The 21,070-nt window shown below is 38.8% G+C and overlaps 1 protein-coding gene and 1 non-coding gene across 5 annotated transcripts in view; both read left to right on the top strand.

The window, feature by feature from the left end:
* The window catches only part of Ist1 (IST1 factor associated with ESCRT-III), a 52,791-nt gene that overhangs the window by 4,228 nt on the left and 27,493 nt on the right, over positions 1-21,070 (top strand). Inside the window, exons 1-2 of one of the 4 annotated variants that reach the window (XM_063247609.1) lie at positions 4,161-5,230; positions 17,654-17,769. The exons of 2 other annotated variants lie outside the window; for them this stretch is intronic. The gene's annotated coding sequence lies outside the window, so the exon portion shown is untranslated. Of the gene's footprint in view, positions 1-4,160; positions 5,231-17,653; positions 17,770-21,070 lie in introns of those variants that run through there. One more of the 4 variants, XM_003471953.5, reaches the window with a different exon arrangement.
* Positions 20,836-21,040, top strand: LOC111757455 (small nucleolar RNA SNORA73 family). Its single transcript, XR_002791799.1, has one exon. It is a non-coding gene; the product is annotated as a small nucleolar RNA SNORA73 family (small nucleolar RNA).

The following is a 21,070-nucleotide window of genomic DNA, read 5'->3' as shown; positions in this document are numbered from 1 at the left end:
TTTAGATCTTTGATCCATTCTTAGTTTTGTATATGGTATGAAGCAGGAGAGTTTAACTTTTTTTTGCCTGTGGTTGTCCAGCTTTTCTAGCACTATTTGTTTGTTTTGTCTTTTTCTTTTTTTATCGGTACTGGGGATTGAACTCACGACTGCCTGCTTGCAAGGCAGGCGCTTATGCCTAAATCCCCAGCCCCTCTAGCACTATTTGTTAAAAAGACTTATTTTCTCTCACTGAATTCTCTCAATATTATTATTTAAAATAGATTATCCAGCCCAGCATGGTGGCACATAATTATAATCCTAGCACTTGGGAGGCTGAGGCAGGGTGATTACAGAAAGTTTGAGGCTATCCTGAGCTACATAGTGGGTTCAAGACCAGCCTGAACTACATGGTGAGACAACTTAAAAAAATGAAATAAAAAAAAATAAGATAAAAATCAATTGTCCGTGAATGTGTAGTTTATTTCTGGGCTTACAGTTCTATTTCATTGACCCATATTTTTATCCTTATGCCAGATTGCTACAGCTTTGATAAGAATCTTATATTTTTAAAGGGTGAAGTTTAAACTTTTGAATTTATTCTGAAAACTTACTACTAGTCTTATTCCATTAAAATCATTTAAGGAAAAATGAGTTTTTTAGGACTATTACAATGATGATAAGTAATATTAATACAACTAAAACTTTGAAAACTTTTGATCAATATATATTTGGCTCCAAAGCAAGAGTAGTAATTTAATGCATTTTATTTGTATTTATTGATAAATCCAATTAACAGATTAAATGTAAGACCAGGAAAAAAATTTTTCATTTTGTTCTGTTTTTTGAACTATGCAGTTCAGGCTGGCTTTAAACTCACTTTGTAGCCCAAACTAGCCAACTCAAAACAATCCTCCTGTCTCAGCCTCCAGTGTTGACATTACAGGTGCACTAATGTGCCCGGCCCAGGAAACAAATGTAAGACTAAAATGGAAATTATATGGGCATATGGAAAATATAAAATATTGTCTCAAGATCTGGTTTCATGATCTGATTTCCAATTGATGCTAGCCCTTGGTTGGTTACTTCACTTTTTTTCTATAAAAATTGATAAAGATTTCTGACCTACAGGTGCTTCCTGGACATATAGTGAGCCTCAAGTTGAGGTAATGCATTTATAAGTGTTTCAGAGACTGCTTTTTTTTTTTTTTGGTACCAGGAATTGAACTCATGGCTTCATGCTTGTGAGCTTGCGAGCTCTGTCCCCAGCCCCTGTAGACTGCAAAATGACACACAGATGCTTAATATTAGTATAAAGTCCTAATTAAAAATGTTGAGTATTGCTCTTAAGAACTGTTCTGTAGATGCTGTAGAAAACCATCTTGATTTCTTCCATGGACCTGAGAAGGTAGCCAAGTTGTTCCTATTCCATTTTATCTTCTTTAGCCTGAGCTGTCTGAAGCTCTCATTTCCTAATTTGTTTTTCTTTGTCTTTTTTTCGTTTTTATCGGTACCAGGGATTGAACTCACGACTGCCTGCTTGCAAGGCAAGCGCTTATGCCACTGAGCTAAATCCCCAGTCCCGAAGCTCTCATTTCCAAACATCAGTACCTAATGCAAATATCTCCATCTCCATTGTCTTCCATTTTTCTCTTACACAGTATATAGTACTTTACTTTTATTGCAGGAGTCAGTAAACTTTTTCTATAAGGGGCCAGACAGTATGTAAATATTTTAGGGTTTGTAGGCAACAAAAGGACTGTTAATTTATTTATTTATTAAGACAGGGTCTCTATGTAGTTCAGACTGATTTGAACTATGTAGCCCATGCCTCAAACTTGTGGCAATCCTCCTGCATCAGCCTTCTGAGTGCTGCAGTTATAGGCATGTGCCCCCAACAATGTAAAAACCTGGTGTGGTGGTGCATATCTGTAATCCCAGCACTCAGAACGCTGAAGCAGGAGGATCATTGGAAGTACCGAGACCAACCCAGACTATATAAGCAAGTTCAAGGCTAGTCTGTACTACATAGCAAGACCCTGGCTCAAAAACAGACAACAAAAACCCAAACAGAAAAACAATGTAAAAGCCATGCTTAACTGAAAAAATTGTATAAAAATAGAATTGACTGATATGGGCCTTCAGGCCTGTTACTGAGAGATTCTTATTTTACTGGGTTCAAACACTGTAATCAAGTTTTAGTTAGAGCCATTAGTTGTAATGATTTAAACAAACAAATAAGAGTACAGGTTAACTGAAGAAATGCTGAAATTTTTCTCTTAACAGCAAAACAGGATTTTTAAGTGAAACAGTCTGAGTCAGTTTGTTTTTTATTATGCTTTGCTTCTGAATGAAAACAGTCTTTTTAGCCAGGGATAGAGATACTGCCTCTCTTCTCATCCTCCCAGATAGTGTTTGAATAACTGGTTGCTTGTGTTATTACAATTCACAGTTGTTGCAGAAGCTGAATGGTTAGACAGGTGGGTTTTGCAGAGACCCAGAACACAAGTAGTGACTGTTGAATCAAACAAATCCTGAGTAGGAAGCAATTTTTCTAAATGAATTGTGTCATTAGACCATGGACTAATGACACTTTTTAGCTTATGTTTATTTCCATGGATTTAACAAGGTTGCTAAAATGTCAAGGGCACAGGAAAATAGAAACTATCAATAGTCTGGTGTTGGTGCCAGGCATGGTGGCATAAGCCTGTAATTCCAGCACTCGAGAGGCTGAGGCAGGAGGATCATTGAAAGTTCAAGACCAGTCTGGGCTATGAAGTGAGCACAAGGCCAACCTGAACTGCATGGTGAGACTCTGTCTCAAAAAAGAAGAAAAAAAAAAGAATACTTTGATGTAGGTGCAAATTCGTACTTCCTTTTTCACAGGTGAATTGCCAGAATCTATTAAAAAATTGTATCTACCCTTTGACTGGGAACTCACCCAGTAAATACAAGTCATGCTGGCAAATACCTAGTTACTGCAGGATTGTTCAGAGGCAAAACATTGGAAATAACCTAATGGCTATCAGTACAACTCTGCTTTAAAATTAAGGTACACATATATAATGGAATATTATGTAGTCCTTTCAAAGAATGAGAATTATTGATAACTACTGGTTTGGGATAATCTCCAGGATATATATCATAAAGTAAATTATAGTAAAGTATATCTATTTTGCAACTATATGTATTAAACTTTATAGTAAAGTATATCTATTTTGCAACTATATGTATTAAAAAAACAACAACCATGCAAACTGGGCATGGTGGCACATGCCTGTAATCTCAGCACTCTGGAGGCTTAGGCATGAGGATCACAATGAGTTCAAGACCAGCCTAAACTACACAGTGAGACCCTATCTTAAACAAAACATGCAAACATCATTGAAAATTTGAGGCCAGCCTGGGCTTTGTAGTGAGTTCAAAGTCAGACTGAACTATATAGTGAGACCAAAACAAAACAAAATCTGTTGAATACCATTCTAAGCTTTCATACACTAGACATTTAATCACAACAATTTTATAGAGGTAAGTGATATTATTATAGCTTAGGTAACTTCCAAAAAAACCCACAAGAATCTAGTAACAGTGGTTACTTATAAAAAGGGGGACTGTATGACTAAGGTTCAGACTAGAAAGACTTAGTTTCAGTGTATATCATTTTCAGCTGTATGTAGTTTGCCATGTTTATGCACTGCTTCAAAAATTTTAAAGTTAAATCACCATAAACATATTTTTGTTTATCCATTCATCCCATGATGAACAGCTGGATTGCTTCCACCTTTTGCCTAGTGACTGTGAACATTTTAAAACATACTTAAAAGTAGAGGAAATAATACAATAATAGCCATCATCCAATTATCGAGATTTTTACTGCCATTTTACCTCTGCAATGCCTGTCTTAAAATATCAGGATTTTTTTCTTATAAAATAACAATTTTGGGGCTTTTTGGTATTTCTCACTCCATGATATAATATCCTCAATTATCCTCTAAATGTTTTATAACTGGCTTGCTTGAAATATCTAAATAAGGTCGGTATACATTACATTTGGGTTCGTATTTCTACACTCTTAAAATTGGAGCGGTCTGTTCTCATTTTTTTTAATGCTATGATTTTGTTGCAGAATAATTCAATTTTCATATGCATTTACTGAAAAAAAAATCCACTTACAAGAAACCAAATGTTGTGTTTTGAGTTGTCAGAACCTGTTTTTATTTCGAAATGCTGCAAAACGCAATAGAGACAGTATTGGTATTCATAAAAATCTCCCAGAAACTCGTGCCTCTTTACCTCTCAGATGAGTGCCCCAGGGCGATGAAACATCACAATTTTGATCTCGGCAGACGCAGCCTCTACAGCAGGGGGCAGGATTACCTTTTTCTGGAAGCGGAGTCCAGGAAACCCCTGCCAATGCTAAGCCAAGAAAATGGTTTTCAAGTTAAAAACAGATAATCGAATGAAAAGTTTCCTCTATACGTAGCGATACGTAGAGGAAATTGCCAGAGAACGTGGTGCTGAAGAAACATTACTGAATTTACATGAGATCGGGTACGTTCAGGGTGGTATAGTGTAGAAAATTGCTAAATTTAACGTGGCCCAAGAGTCTGTGGTTGAAAGAATAATCAAGACAGCTTTAACAATAGAGCAGAGGAATCAGCGTTAGCAGGTGGAAATGCAGAGACAGCGAGGGCAGAATCCCTCAGACAATGGTGCTCTGCTAGGGAGGAATCGAAACCTGCGCCCAGTCTCTCTACCAGCAGACAATAACCAGGACGTAGGGCAAAGCCGACGAGGGCGAAGGGAAGGCAAGACTGGGACTGAGGAAATTTCAGCGAGGAACTCAATTCTGCAGTCCGGTTTTTCCAGGGGCTGGACCAATCCGAGACAAAGGTACTAAGCACGGAGTTAGAGAACCGGTAGTTGCCTCCCATATCACCAAACTCAGGGCAAAAGCCGGGAAGTGTCTCAGCAGATGACTCAGTCATCACGGGACAATGTCGCAACCGGCACCTCCGCCGCAGCAAATAGTCCCTGGCCGCGCCGACTCCCAAGGGAGCTGGAAGCGGCCTCGTGGGTCCCGGCAGCGGCCAGAGCGCAGCCAATCCTTGCGAGGAGAGGCGTGGTTAATTTGACCCGAGGATCCTTCCGCTCCCGCTGGTTGTGCTGAGGCCGGTGAAACTGCCATTTTGGATGCTGAGCCTTGTTTCGGAAGTCGATCTTGCAGGTTTTCACGCTTGAATACGGTCAGGTGAGTGTGGCATTGTCAACTTCAAGGGTCCTCTTCTTAGTCTTTGCTCTGCGTAGTCCCGCTGGGGCCCCGGGTTCAAACGACACAGTCAGGGTGGTGGAGAGGAGAACAGGAAGTCTTGGAAATGGGAGTCAGGCTGAAAGTGGGGCCCTAGGGACGGCGGCGCCAAAGGGGACCCTGGCGGGGGCGGGGGCGGGGGCGGGGAGGGGAGGGGCGGGGCGGGGTCGCAAGGCCGCTGGGCGCCGACCGGAGCTGTCAAGCTCTTTTGTGGTCTTTACCGCCCGAAGGTGTCACTTCCTAGAGGCCTTAACACCGCGGCCTGGGCCTGGGTTCCTGCCCTTCGGTGTCGCGCAGCCCAGTGTTGGGCTCAGAAGTGTTTCTGAGAGATAAGTGTCTCAGTATCTTAACTGGCTGACTACCTCCAAACCCAGGCTGCCTGTGCCAGGCCGTTTGGTCGCTTGAGCTTATTCCCGGGCTTGCGTAGACAAGCAGCGGCCTCTGCCCCAGTCGCAGACCCCCGACGATTACAGGGGACCTCGCGTGGAGACTGAGCCCAGTGATTGCCCTTCTCCTCTTTGTGTTCTCAGCGTCTGCCTTTTGCAGTGAGGTCTTGAAACTCACCAGCAAAAACTTTAAAGCAGATCGAGACCCACGAAATTTCGTTTAATAATTAGGTAATAGGACTGTGGGATGATTGCGAAGTGAAAAAATTTGATCTTAAATGCTCTTTTAGGGGAACTGTAAATTTTTAAAATTATGCTTATGTAGTTCTTCTTAACTTTTTGTTTTGGGAAACGTTAAAGACACAAAAGTTAAGAAACGGTCAGCTCATAGCCAGTCTTGTATTTTCAATATTTACCTGTCTTTCATCGTAAAATTTAATACATTGTTTTGATTACCTGCAACTCTTCTGCACACTTCCTGAGATAGGAAGACTTGGTAATAGTTACTAAAGGATAAAAATGTTTTGAAACGGCAATATTAGTATTAATTTTTAAGTCAGCGTCCTAAGTCCGATTTTGAAGCGTTGTTAAGCCTTATGTAGGAGTGCATGACTGTCATCCTAGCACTTTGGAAGACTGAGGCAGGAGAATGCCAAATTTGAGGCCAGGTTGGACCACTTTGAGACACCACGGCCCCCAAGGCCAAAAAAAAGGTCTCACTGTCTAAAGTATTTTTTCTTTATTTCTTTTTTTTTTTTTTTTTTTTTTTTTGTAGGAATCAAACTCAGGACCTTGCACTTGCCAATTTGCCAGGCAGGCACTGTGTGACTGATCTATATCCCCAGCCCCAAAATAATATTCTATTTTCTGTCATTGCCTCTGGCTTCTAAAATATCTGAAGCTTTAGAATTACCAACTCTAGTTTACTTGATTTTTCATTCTTATAAAATAACCAGAATCTCAGTTACACGGAAGCTATTTTGATTTTAAAATAAAATTGGAAAATAAGCCAAGTGTGGCCGTGCATGCTTGTAATGCCATTATAGTATACCCAGTAAGTTTTTTTTTTTGCAACTTGTTTGTAGCTTATTGAGAAGTAAGATACAGATACTTTCATAATACCTATAGATTCCAGTATTTATAACTCATTCCAAAAAAGTTAGATGGCCTCTGAATTCTGAAGCCAGCCTTTCCTTCTGTCCCTCCTTTCTTCCTCCACCCATGGTATTAGGAATTGAATGGAAGGTCTTTGTACTAACCTGCATCTCAGCCCCTTTTTTATTTTGAGACAGGGTCTGTCTTAGTTTCTGGGCCACAATACCCAGCACCCAAAATTTAAAGAAGAAAGTTTTATTTTGACTTGCAGTTTGTAGTTCATAATCAGGTGGCTCCATGCAGGGTGGTATGGCAAAGAGGCATGGCAGGGAAAACAGCTCATGGCAAGGGAGACAAGCAGAGAGAGATCACAGGAGAAGGGAGAGAGATACAACTTCCCAGGCTGTGCCCTTAGTGACCAGTCACCTCCCCAAATTCCGACGTAGGAGCACATGAAACTTTGGGATGACATCTAGAAGAGAAACCTTAACAGAGTCTGACTAAATAATTGGGATGTCTAGGTTAGGCCCAAACTTGAGATCCTCACAGAGTAGTAAGATTACCAATGAGTGCCCTAAGACCAAACTTGAAGCCTATACTTTCTCATGAATTACTCATGATGGTGTTCTTACTGTATTAAAATTTCAGTCTTGATTAGTTTGTGCAGGAAAGCTCTGAATACAGCTTACTGTGAAAGAACAGTAAACATCTTGGCAATTTGTACGGGAAATGCTTTTAAGAAATAAAGTATATTATCTTTTTTTACCTATATTACCTTGAGAATGCATTTTTAATGCATTCTAGCACCACAATGTTTTATGTTTCCAATATTACATTGAAATTTTATTTTTATTTTACTTTAAAGACAAAAAAACAGTTTCTAAACAAGATAATAAGAGAGTAACTGGTTAATACATTGCATATTATTATCTTTAAATTAGTTACTTCAGGATTTAATTGTCCAAACAATATTAGCACAGATCTTTCAATGAACTAAGAGAAATTAGTAATATAACTATGTTAACTATCCTATATATGTGTGTGTATTTTATTTTTTGCTTTTCCCTTTCCTCCATTCCCTTATCCCAGTTTGTCTTCTTTTGAAGCTTCTTAACATTTTACATCATTTACTCCTTCTGCTTCTCACACTAGGGAGACAATACAATGTTTACACAGTAGTCTGATTTATTTCACTTCTGAGTGTGATCTCAAGTTGCCTTTGTTTACATAATAAAAGTCTTCTATCTGTCCTTTATGGCTGAGTAGAACTCCGTTGTATAAAACGATCACATCTTTTTTATGTATTCCTGGATTGATGGGCATTTGGCTGTTGCCACGATGTAGCTATTAAAAATTGTGCTGCTATAAACATGGGTGCAGATATGGTATGTTTTTAATTCTTCTGGGAAGAAACCTGGAAGGGAATAGCTGGGTCAAATGGGACCTCTAATCCTAGTTTTTTGAGGAATCTGATGGATTTCCACAGTGGTTGAACCAGTCTGTACACCTATTAATAGTGGAGAAGAGCTTGTTTTTCCCCATAGCCCCACCAGCATTTATTATTGGTTAATTTCTTGATAATAGTCATTCTTGCTGGGATGAGATGATGAGATGTTGTTTTAATTTGTATCTCTTGCATGACCAATGATGTTGAATATTTTTTTCATATTTTTATTTGCTGTTTTATTTCTTCATCTGAGAAGTCTGTTTTTTCTCTTAGATGCCCATTTTGGATTGGGTCTTTAAATTTGGAAGGTCTGATTTTTTTTTTTTTTTTGGAGTTATTTATAAGTTCTCAACAGTAATTCTTTGTCTGAGAAACAGCTGATAAACATTTTTTCCCACATTGTGGGTTGTCTCTTCACTCTGTTGATGATTTCTTTTTCTGTGCAAAAGCTTTTCAATAGGATGAGATCCCAGTTACTGATTTTTTTGATAGTTTCTGTGCAGTCAGGGTTCTTAAAGTCTTTGCCTACACAAATACCTTTTAAGAGTTTTATCTACTCTGTCTGCTAGTAGATTTAATGTTTCTGGGGTTTTTTTCCTTTTGGCGGGGGGTATCAAGGATTGAACTCATGACCTTGTGCTTGCCAGGCTTACACTACTGAGTGAAATCCTCGGTCCCAATATTTCTGTTTTAATATTAAGATCTTTGATCCACTCCAAATTTAAATTAGTGCATGGTGAAAATATGGTTTTAATTTTAATCTTCAGTTTTTGTCACGAATGGGTGCTGGACTTTGTCAAAAACTTTTTCTGCGTCTATTGAGATGATTATATGATTTTTTTCCTTGGCTCTATTAGTATGGTGTATTACATTTATTGATTTGCATATTTTGAACCATCCCTGCATTCCTGGGATGAATCCTACTTGGCCTTGGTGTATAATCTTCTTGATGATTTGTTGCATTTTGTTTACCAGTAATCTTATTGAGGATTTTTGCATTTGTGTTCATTAGGGAAATTGGAATGTATTTTTCTTTCTTAGTTGGATCCTTCTCTGGCTTTGGTATTGTGGTAATGCTTGTCTCCAATATTCCAATGGGAATATTGTTTCCCTTTCAATTTCATTAAAGAGTTTGAAAAGTAGTTGTGTTAGATCTTCTGTAAAATTCTTGTAGATAGAATTCAGCAATGAATCTGTTAGGGCCTGGGCATTTCTTTGTTGGGAGGTTTTTAATTACATCTTCAATTTCATTTATTGGTATTGGTTTATTTAGGATTTTTTGTATCCTCTTGATTCAGCTTGTAATTTATATGTATCTAGGAATCCATCCGTTTCTTTCTTTTTTGGTGTTTTTGAGACAGGGTCTTTCTGTGCAGTTCAGGATGATCTTGAGCTCTCTTTGTAGCCCATGCTGGTCTCAAACTTGTAATGATCCTCCTGGCTCAGCCTCATAAGTGCTGGGATTACAAATATGTAGCACCATGCCTGGCCTGCATTTTCCATTTTACTAGAATATGTTTTCATAGTAGGTATGGATGATCTGGAATTCTGCAGGCTCCATTTTATTTTATTTATTTATTTTGGCCTTTTTGAGTAGGGTTTCACTATGCAGTGAATTTAGGGCTCAGTTTGTAGCACAGGCTAGTCTCAGACTTGCAGTGATCCTCCTGTCTCAGCCTCCCCAGTGCTGGGATTACAGGAGTGCCCACCACACCCAGCTTTTTAAGCAATCCTTAACATCTTAAGCAGTGTGATTTTTTTTTTTTTTTCTTTTGGTACTGGGGATCAAATTCACAACCTCGCTTGCCAGGCAGGCACTTATCAGCTGAGCTAAATCCCCAGCTCTGTAGGGTCCATTTTAATTTCACCGTTTTCATTCCTAATTGTGTGGATTTGAGTCTTTCTCTTTCTTTCTTTCTTTCTTTCTTTCTTTCTTTCTTTTTTTTTTTTTTGATAAATTGGGTAAGAGTTTGTCGATTTTATTTAATCTGTCAGAACCAGTTCTTCAATTCACTGAGTGTTTTTTTAGTCCCCAGTGTATTAATTTCTGCTCACATCTTTATAATTTTCCTCCCTGATACAAGCTTTTGGCATAGTTTGCCTTTTTTCTGGAAGCTTTATATTTATCATTAAGTTGTTTACATGTGCTTGCTCAATTTTCCTGATTAGGGGTATTTACTGTTATAAATTTCCCTCTTAGGACTACGTTCTTTGTGTCTTACAAGTTCCGATATGTTGTATTAGCATCATTCAATTGTAAAAACTATCTAATTTCTTCTTTAATTTCATCTGTGATCCATTGGTGTTCAGAAAGGTGCTGTTTGATTTCCATGTATTTATGAAGTTCTTACAGGTTTTCTTGCCATGAATTTCCAATTTCATTGCACTATGGTCTGATAATATGTATGGAATAATTTGAATTCCTTTGTGTTTACTTAAGCATATTCTGTGAGCTGGTATGTATTCTGTTTTGGAGAATGTCCTGTGTGCAGCTGAGAAGGATGTGTATTCTGATGTTGTGGGGTTCTAATATTTCCTTGTTGATTTTTTTTTTTTTTTTTTGTCTTTTTCGTTTTTTACCAGTACCGGGGATCGAACTTACGACCACCTGCTTGCAAGGCAGGTACTTATGCTGCTGAGCTAAATCCCCAGCCCTAGTTGATCTTTTTGTGACAGTGCGATATAAGGTCTCCCAATACAATTTAATTTTATTAGTGTTTGCTTGATTTTTCATACCCATTAATATTTGTTGCATTTATATTTATGCTTGTTAACTTCTCGTGGATTGTTTCCAAGGTTGTAGTGTTCTTCTTTATCTCTCTTAATCTGTCTTGATTTGAAATTCACTTTGCCTGCAAATAAAATAGCTATCCCTCCTTTTTTTTTTCTGGGTTCCTGTCACCTGGAGTATTGTTTTCCATTTTTTGATTTTCAGTCTATGAGTTTCTTTTTTAATTAAATGTGTTTGTTTTATGCAGCGTTTTGTTAGATCTTGTCTCTTGATCCTTTCTGCCAGTCTGTCTTTTAATTGGTGAATTGAATCCATTAACATTGATGGTTATCACTGTTACATATTGATTTATCCTTGTCATGTGATTTTCTGTTGTTGGTCTCCCCCCACCACCACTTTTTTTCCCTTCCTCTGTTTGCCTTGCATGGTGGATTCCTTCTGTGGTTCATGGAGTTGTAGACCTTGTTTATTATCTCTTTCTCGAATGTCCTTTAAAACATTTTGAAGTGTTGGTTTGGTGGTTATAAATTTCCTCAAATATTCTTTGTCATGGAAATATCTTCTCCATCAGTTTTGAAAGGTAGTTTTACAGGGTACATCAATCTGGGTCGAATGTTGTTTTCCTTTAGAACTTGAAATACTTCACTCCAAGCTCTTGCTGACTTGAAAGTTTGTGTCAAGAAGTTAGCTATGATTTTGATGGGCTTTCCTTTATTGGTGGTTTGTTTCTTTTCCCCTAACAGCTTTAAGATTTTATTTTTGTGTTGAATTTCTAGAATCTTGAGTATGGTATGCTTGGCTATAGATTTTTTTTCATTGTGGCTAATTGGAGTCCTCTATTCCTCAGTTACCTGCATGTCAAATTCTTTTTCCACACCAGGGAAGTTTTCTGCCATGACATCTGTGAATTTTTTTTAATCATTTGTGCTATCCTGCTTTTTCATTGACTCCTGTGAATCTGAAATTTTTTCTTTGTCTCATCTAGCGGTTGCTGGATTAATTTCTCATAATCCCTTGCTTTTTTTTTTTTTTGGCAGTACAGGGGATTGAACTCATGACCTCCCACTTGCCGGGCAGGCGCTTATGCCGCTGAGCTAAATTCCCAGCCCATCCCTTGCTATTTTTAAGAAATCTTTCTTTTGATGTTCACAAACTGCAAACCTATTTTTGTATCTGATATCCTGTTCTCACATTGGTTTAATTTGCTGCAAACACTTTCATTGGAATTTTTACTCTCCTGGATATCTGCTTGGATCTGCCTTATGGATTCCATTTCTTTCCTATGCTGAGCATTCATGGCTTCCATAATTTTTTTGAGCTCATCTATCTTTTCATCTGTATCTGCTCTTGAGTTACTAAGCATAGTCTGCATTATGGGCATAATCCCTGCAGTTTTTGAGAAATTATTGCTGATTTCATGTTTTCCAGAGCCTTGTTCAGTTGCTTTGTTACCACTTCAAAGAGGTCAGGGTGGGAGGCTTTTGGATTGTTCTGCCTTATTACTCTCTGGACTTGCCTTTGGTGAACCAGATGTCTTGGGTTGCATTTTGTTTAAATGTCTTTTCATTTTCTTTTCTTTTTTTAGTTTTATTCCTAGGATAATGCTTATAAGTTGACCATGGTGGTTTGGTTTATTGCTAGTGTTTAGAACCCTTAGGTAATGAGTACCCCTCCAAGGTATCTTCCAGATATAGCTGGTTCTTGGGTTTTGAGTATGTTGGAAGGTCCTAGTAGCATCTTTGTTAGGGATGAGAAGTTGCTGCTTGTTTACCAGGCCCTGGATGTTTGGCACTGTGTCACAGTATTTTCCGTCACTTGTAGTCAGTCTCATTCGTGGCTTACCAAGAAGAAGAGTTGTTTAGAACAACTATATCACTTTTAACATCAAACAAAGCCTAGAATATGACAAACCGAGCTAATCATTAGTTACTTTTAACCAGGTGAAGTAGATTGGTGACTATATAATAATCTAAAACAAGCCAGAAAATTATATTCATTATACAGTCAGGGTTAAAATTTAAAATGGGTTAAGGAGAAAATAGAAGTGGAAGAAGAAAGGATTAGAAATAAGGTTGGAGGACAAAGGGGATCATGTTAACTTTGGGAAACTAGTGCAGAAGACTGGCAGGAAAGAGAGAAGGAAAAGATAACAACAGAAGAACCACAAAGAGACTAGCAACCATATTCACATATAAAAACAAGAACAAACAGTGGAGAGAAAAGCAAAAACAAAACTACAACAACAGCAAAACAAGCAAGGGAGAGAGAAACAAACAAACACTCCAGTTTTGGCTCTGCTGTCACTGGCAGACACATTTGAAGACAGTCCTGATCCATGCCTACCCCAGCAAGCCAGCAGTAGCTTTTTGGCAGGATAGTGGCTAATCTCAACGAGCCTGCACTTTCTGGCCTAGTTTGGAGCTGATAGGTGGAGCCAGCAGGTAGTCTGGGTTCTGAGCTTAGTGGGCTCCTCTCCTAGATGGCTCCCTATCAATCGTGCTGTGGCCCAAGAGGTTGAGCCTCAGCATTTGCCACCAGCTGGTGCAGTCCTTCATGTCCACTGCTCCCCATCCACTCAGTTCTCTCTGTGGAGGCCTCAGGGGTTGCTAGTTTTTACCGTGTTTCTACAGATTTGAAGTGCTCCTCTAGCCCAGTGAGTCTTGTCTTGGAGAAGGTGCCGCTGGGTGTGTTGAAGTTTATCTCTTTACTCTCTCTATGAGCTTCAATTAGCGTTTCAGATTCTTGGGTCCTAGGGATCCACTTTCTCCTTGTCTTCCTCACATAGCTGTATTTCAGTGTATGGACAGCAGACTCTCAGGCCTTTTCTTTGCTCCTTACCACTCCATCATCTGGGTATTCCCCCTGTATGTTGCAATTTTGCGACTACAGTAGACCTACCTGAATCTGTGCATGTTGTATATTTTGTAGGAAAGATGTTCAGAAAAACAAGAGTTTTTATATGTATTGCAGAATGTCTCTTGAGCTATTACCAACTCTGTTGTCTCCCTTTTCTCTTCATACTTTTGGAGCTACAGACCCTGAAGCTAGGGGAAAACTTTTTTCCCCCCTATTAGTAGGATTTGAACTCAGGGGCTCACAATTGCCATCATCCCCAGATCAATTAATCAATCTATCTTGTTTTTTGAGGTGTTGTCTTGCTAGGTAGTTCAGGTTGGCCTTGAACTCAATATGTGGTCTAGGCTGCCCTCAAACTCGCAATCCTCCTGCCTCAGCTTCTTGAATGCTGGGATTACAGATGTGTGCTACCATCTTGGCTTAGAATTTCTTTAACTTTTAGATTGTTTTCCCTAAAATTAATATTCCTACTCATACATGATACACTGTATGTTAGCTTTGGAAACACAGGTCCAAATTCCAAAATAAGTCACTCTTATGTATTGAAGTAGTTTGAAGGCTCATTTATTTCATATGTTGGTAATTAGGGCCTGTTTGTAATTGTTTTATAGGCTCATGTCATTGTCATTAGTGATGCGTTTTTTTTTTTTTTTGTAGATAGTAACCTCTTGGAGAGTTGAAAATCCAAATAGTGCAGTAAATTATTTTCCAATCCTTAAATCTAAAAAAGTAGATTATGTATAATTTTTAAAGTGTTATATTTTACTTAAATATCTTCATATTATTACAAATTAATTAACATAAAATTATGAGTTACAGTTTTACTAGGCAATATGAAAGGAACACTGGTACTTAAGTAGTTAAGGCCAGGGATGTGGCTTAGTGGTAGCGCTCTTGTCATTCCATGCTTTTGGCCCTGGTTCAGTCACTAAAAAGAAAAAAAAGAATTGAAGTCCTCTGCTGAGGCTGAAAACAGGTTAACCAGAAATGTTAGGGCTAGGTATATTGCTAAGTGATAGAGGGCTTGCCCAGCATGCTTGAGCTCCTGTCACTGCCCCCCCCCCCAGCAAAAGGCAGGAGTAAAAACATACAGAAACATATAGCAACATTTAATTTTAATCTAAAAGACATGGGAACTGGGTATGGTGGTGCATATCTGGAATTCCAGCACTTGAGAGGCTGAGGGAGGATGATCACAAATTCAGAGCCATCCTGGGGTACATAGTGAGACCATGTGTCAAGAAGAACCTAAACAAACAAGCAAATGGAAAAAGTCTGTTGTCATTGTTGTGGTGGTGCTGGGAATTAAACTCACGGTCTAGTGCTAAGCTATATCCCCAGATCTTTTTATTTTGAGACCAGGTCTTTCTAGGTTGCATAGGTTGACCTTAAACTTGGTTGGGCTTCTCCTGTCTCAGCCTTTCAAGTAACTAGGGATACTAGTGTATACCCAATGTAAGTTTTTTTTTAAATTCTGGTGGCTGGGGGCTGGGGATTTAGCTCAGCGGCATAAGCACCTGCCTTGCAAGCAGGTGGTCGTGAGTTCGATCCCCGGTACCGATAAAAATGAAAAAGACAAAAAAAAAAAAAAAAAAAATTCTGGTGGCTGAAATTACTTTTCTTTTTTGAAATTTGAAAAAGGTTTGTATGGTGCTTGCTGTGGCTGTGTGGCATTGTGTACTAGGTTGTTTAGAGATTTTCATGCCCAGGCATGGTTGCATGTGCCTATAATACCAGCACTTAAGAGACTGAGTCAGAAGGATCACTGCAAGTTTAAGGCCAGCCTAGACTACATAGTGTGTTCAGTATCAGCCTGAACTACACAGCAAGACCCTGTCTAAAAAAACAAAAGAAAGAAAATAAATTTTCATTTACTTTAATAGCAGGCTTATGAGATGTGTGTGGGGGTTTCATGTATTTAATACTGATTTTCCTTATATGTTTGATAGTCTGATAGAATTTACCAGAGAAGCCAAAAACATTTTTTCCCCTTTTTTGTGGTACTGGGGATCGGACTCAAGTCCTTGATGCATTCTAGCCAACGAATATGGCACTGAGCTATACCCCTAGTCCCTGTTATCTTATTTCTTGAGACAGGGTTTTGGCTGTGTTTCCCAAGCTGAAGTTGTCTGTAATTCTTCGGCCTCAGAATTCTAAATAGGTAGGATTATAGGTGTGCCACCATGTCCAGCTGTGCCTGGATTTTTTTTTTTTTTGAAATGGTTTTTAAATTTTAGGTTCAATTTTTGTCACTGCAGTTTTCTTTTTCTTTGTGTTGTTTTTACTCAAGTTTTTCTAAGGGATCTGTCCGTTTTGTCTCATTGAATTTGAGGATATAAATTTGAGTTAATACCACCTTTAAAGTGTATATGTAGAATCTGTGTTGATACCTCCTTTTTCAATCCTATCCTTGATAATGTGATTTTTCTTGTGTTTGTGTGTTTATGAGAGAGAGACAGAGAGAGAGATCAATCCAGTTTTCTGTTTTTTGAGTAAATCAGCATTTTCTCTTTTTTTTTTTTTCCCCTCTTTAAGTTGCATTAATTCTCATTTTTTTGTTGTTTTTTTCCCGCTTGCTGTTGGTTAATTTTCCTCAGTTTCTGGCTCCTTAAGGTTAAATGTTTAACCTTAAGGTTAACCTTGTTTAACTAATTGGAGGCTTTTTATAAGTCTTAGTGTTGTTAGTATCCACCTAAACACATCTTTGGCTATATTCCACCAATTTTTCCCTCCCTCTTGCCAGTACTGGAGATCTAACCTAGGTTTGCTAACAATGAACTTCATTTCCAGGCCCCTCCTCTGCTCATTTGATTTGATTTAATTTAGTTTGCGAGAGGGATTTGCTAAGTTGTCCAGGCTGGTGCCAAATGTTCAACCCTCTGTCAGTTTCCCAAGTGGCTGAGATTCTAGGTGTGTACCACTGTACTTGGTTTGTATCTTCACATACTTTCAGTTGAGTCCTTTTTAAAAAAATTGAGGCTCTTTAAAATTGGATTATTTATTTTATAAATTCATGTTTAATTTCCAAATCAAGTGTGGTGGTGTGTGCCTGTAATTCCAGAACTCATGAAGCTGAGGCAGGGAGATCACTGAGTTGGAGGCCCACTTGGGCTAATAGTTTTAAGGCCAGCATGAACTATAGCTCGACCCTGTCTCAAACAAACCAAAACCCCAAAACCTAATGGCAGATTTTTATTAATCTTGTGATGAGAATAATAATTCTTTTTTTTTTTTGGTATTGGGTGTCGAACTCAGGGCCTTGCTTTTGCCAAGCAGACACAGTGCTGCTGAGCTAAACCTCCAGTGAGAACCTCCAAGAGAATAATAATTCTTGACAATAATTCCATTAGGGGTAAAAAAAATTTTTTTTCAGTGTTAGGGGTCAAACCCAGGGCTTGGTACATTGTAGGCAAGTACTCTATTGATAATTGGGTTTTGGGGTACTGGGGACTCCTTTTAGAGACTCTGTTCTTGTCCTGAATAAAGAGTTGGTCAAGACAAGTGGAAAAGATAGGCTTTACATTTATTAGCGGTAAGAAAAATGCTCTGCATAGTGGGTGTGGGCCATTTAAGAGTAGGCAAAGAAGTGCAGTACATTTTGAGCATTCCGCTGTCAGTGAGAGAACACAGTGGCTAGGAGATTAATATCTCCCACTCAGGCTTGATATGAGGTCTTCCTATCAAAAACTTGCTTGAGTTCTGAGAACTGAAGATAGCAGTCTTTTGGGGACTGTTTCCTGGTACATTCCTGAATCTCCATGACTGGTCACGCTCACTTTCTCTGCCCACTTGCTTCACTGGTTTAATTTGCCCTATCTGCTTTATTCTTTTTGTTTTTATTTTTGAAACAGGGTCTCACTATGTAGTTCAGGCTGACCTTGAACTCGTTGTGTAGTCCAGGCTTGCCTTGAACTCTTGCACTCTTGGGCATCTTCCTCCTTCAGCCTCTGGAGAGTTGGGATTACAGGTATGCACCAAGACCCTGTCACTGCACTACATACCCAGCTGGGGTATTATGGTTTGTGTCTGGATGTCCCCCCACAGCTTCTTATGGTCATGGGAGCAGGCTTCTAGAATTTATGATTGATTGATGGTCCAATGCTGGGATTATTAGTATGAGTGCTATGTCCACCTTAGGGTGGGTAGCCTACGTACAATATAAGGGACAGAAAATTATCTCCCTTTATGCTCTTGTTACTTTTGCTGTCTTCTATCACCATGAACTGTTGCCCTTTGCTACACCACCCTGCCTTGGACCCAGCAGATTATGGACTAAAACCTCCACATACTGTGAGCTAAATGAATAAACCTTTCCTTCCTTTATTTTGGATATTAGGTATTTTATCTTAGCAGTCAGAGAAAAGTAACTAACACACAGGGGTTCGTTTTTAGTCTGTTTCTTTTTTTGTTTGCTTTTTGAGACAAAGTCTCAGTATATAGTCCAGGCCAGCTTTGAACTTGCCATATAGCACAGGCTAGCCTCAGACCCAAGTCTTTTTGTCTTGGCTTAATGAGTACTATAGGAAAACCATTCTTGTTGATTTGTTTTGTGTGATTTGTTAACTTCCAACATGATCTACATTAATCAATCAGTGTTGCTTGTGTACTTTAATGTTGAATAGAGTATCATATAAATATCAGTGAAACGCATTTGGTAGGTGTGAGCAGTTCTTCCATGTCCTTACTGATGTTTTGTGTGCAAGATTGATCAGTTTCTAAGAAAGACATGTTGATGTGTCTGGCTACAATTGTATTTGTAAATTTTTTTGCATCGGGGCTGGGGATTTAGTTCAGCGGCATAAAAGTACCTGCTTTGCAAGCAGGCAGTCGTGAGTTCGATCCTCGGTACCGAAAAAAAATGAAAAAAAGACCAAAAAAAAAATTTTTTTTTTGCATCATATATTTTGAAATTATTACAAACTGTATTCACAATTAGGATCATTACATTGTCTTGGTAAATTCACCCTTTTTTCATTGCAATATACTGTGATGTCACTGATATTGTTGCCCTATTAATATAGCCTCTTCAGCTTTCTTCTGATTAGTATTTTTTAAGAGACATAATGGGATAATAATTTAAAAGTAAGCACTCAAAGAAATAGAACATAAGCCTCAAGAGAGGGAAGTGTGCTGTACTGTGGAGCTGGGAATATATATGTTTTTGCCCTTAGAAACCATAAGCTACATCCCAGCCCATGCTGGTCTGGAACCAATCTTGTAATCCTTCTGATTTAGCCCAAAAGAAGCTAGAATTACAGGGCTATGCCTTTGTGACAAACCTCTTTTTGGGGATCGAGGGGGATTATTGGGGGCTGGACCCGGTGCCTTTGCACTGAGCTTCATCCCAATCCCTTTTTAACATATTTACCTGGTAAGTCACTAAGTTGCCCATGCTGGGCTTAAACTTTGTGTAGTCCTGTGTGAGCCTCCCAGAGTGATACGATTATAGGCATGCCTCACCACATCCAAGCTGTCTAATATTTTAAAATTTTGAGTTTTCTGTTTTTCAGCAGTTTGATTATGGTGAGTCTGTGCATGACTCTGGATTTTATTTGGCATTTGTGAACTTTTTGAGTTTGCAGATTCATATTTTCCTAAATTTGGGGGATTTTCAGTGAGTAGCTTTTGTGTGTATGTGGATACTAGAATCAAACTCAGAACTCCCGTGCTTGCCAGGCAGGTTCTGTGCTGCTGAGCTATATCCCTGGCCCCTCTAGCTAGTAGCTTTTCAAAGTTTTTTTTTTTTTTTTTTTATCGTGTGCATGTACTATTATGGGGAGGTGGGAAATAACTCATCCCTATACTGAAATTCATGGTCTCACGACATCAAAGAATAAAGGCACAAACCAAAGGAAGTTAGAAGAGTTTTATTGGAAATAAGAGGACTAGCTCCTGGAGGAGTCCTGAGGAAGTAAGGTTTTTTTGCTAAGGGTAATTTATACAGAAAAATCACGAAATGTGTACAGTGTAAGTCAAATCACACTCAGCCTATAGGATTACACAGTTGCTTAGCTAATGCTCATCCAATAGGGAAAGGAGTAACAGAACAACAAAGGCATTCCTGGAAAGGGATGTGAGTATGAATCTGGATGTCCTGGTCACTCACCTATGGTCTGATGCTTAGTGGACTCATTGGACCAGATGGTGCTAATTACAGTCTGATTTCAGACTGCTGTTTACCTCTAGAGAGGCTTGCAGGCTTGGCTGTTGTGTCTCCATCTTAGGTCTGCCTCTCTTTAGATTCGCCCCCAAACACAATCTTGGTGTGTCTCATCTTACACCATCTTTCACTATTGGTGTAAGAACTAATCCTTTTCTGACTGCATATGAATTTCTATCTAGCTTAGCTGTCTATAATAATAAACAGTATATCTCATATCTTCCAGGACGTCATGACAACCGTTGGTTCTTTGCTATTGTTTCACAGATCTCTAAGACTTTCTTTTCTTTTCCTTTTTTTTGGTGCCAAGGATTGAACTCATGACCTCCTGAGGCAGGTGAGGCATGTGAGGCAGGTGTGCCGCTGAGCTGTATCTATACCTTTTAGTAAGATACCCATCTCATTAAATATTTTACCTCATTAAATACTACTAAAGGGGTATCTAACTTTAATTTCTAAATATTACTAAAGTGGTGTCTTCTATATCATTAAATATTACGAAAGTAGTATCTAACATGTACGAGTTACACATTTATCTTGCCCAGTATTTCACATCCTACTTTTAATTTTGCTTTCTCTCCCTCCCCCTTCCCCTCTTCCCTCTTTCTCTCTTCCTGTCTCCCTTTCCCTCTCCCCCTCTTCATCTCCTTCTCCCCCCTTCCCTTTCTCTCCCTCCCTCGTGGGAGTCAAATGTAGGACCTTGTATGTTCTGGGCAAATACCCTGCTACTGAACTATACTCCCCCAATATGCCAATTTTGCAGTTGTAATTTTTTTTGTTAGTATATTTACATGTGGGATTGTTAAACAAAATAGTAAAGGAAAACTCGAGACTAACTTCTCAGATTATCCTTCTCTTGGAAATGTTAGTTTTCTAACATGGATAATCTGGGGAGGTCAGTAGTGCCAGGCTATGTCCAAGTAGCATAGAGAAGCCTAGAGCTCTGCTCTGTGGTTTCCAATCCCTTTGCAAAACGTTTTAGGTGAAACTGGGCTTTGTGTCTGCACCTGCATATTACTGTCACTTCTCTGAGTTCTGTATATAGTGACTGAGAAGATAAGCCATGCAGGAAACAATGTCTAGTATCCTAAGACTTTTAATTAAAGTA

This window comes from Cavia porcellus, unplaced genomic scaffold (assembly GCF_034190915.1).
Source record: "Cavia porcellus strain 051 isolate PalLab524CR breed Dunkin Hartley unplaced genomic scaffold, mCavPor4.1 scaffold_4, whole genome shotgun sequence".
Lineage (NCBI taxonomy): Eukaryota > Metazoa > Chordata > Mammalia > Rodentia > Caviidae > Cavia > Cavia porcellus.
This window is presented reverse-complemented; position numbering and strand designations above follow the sequence as displayed.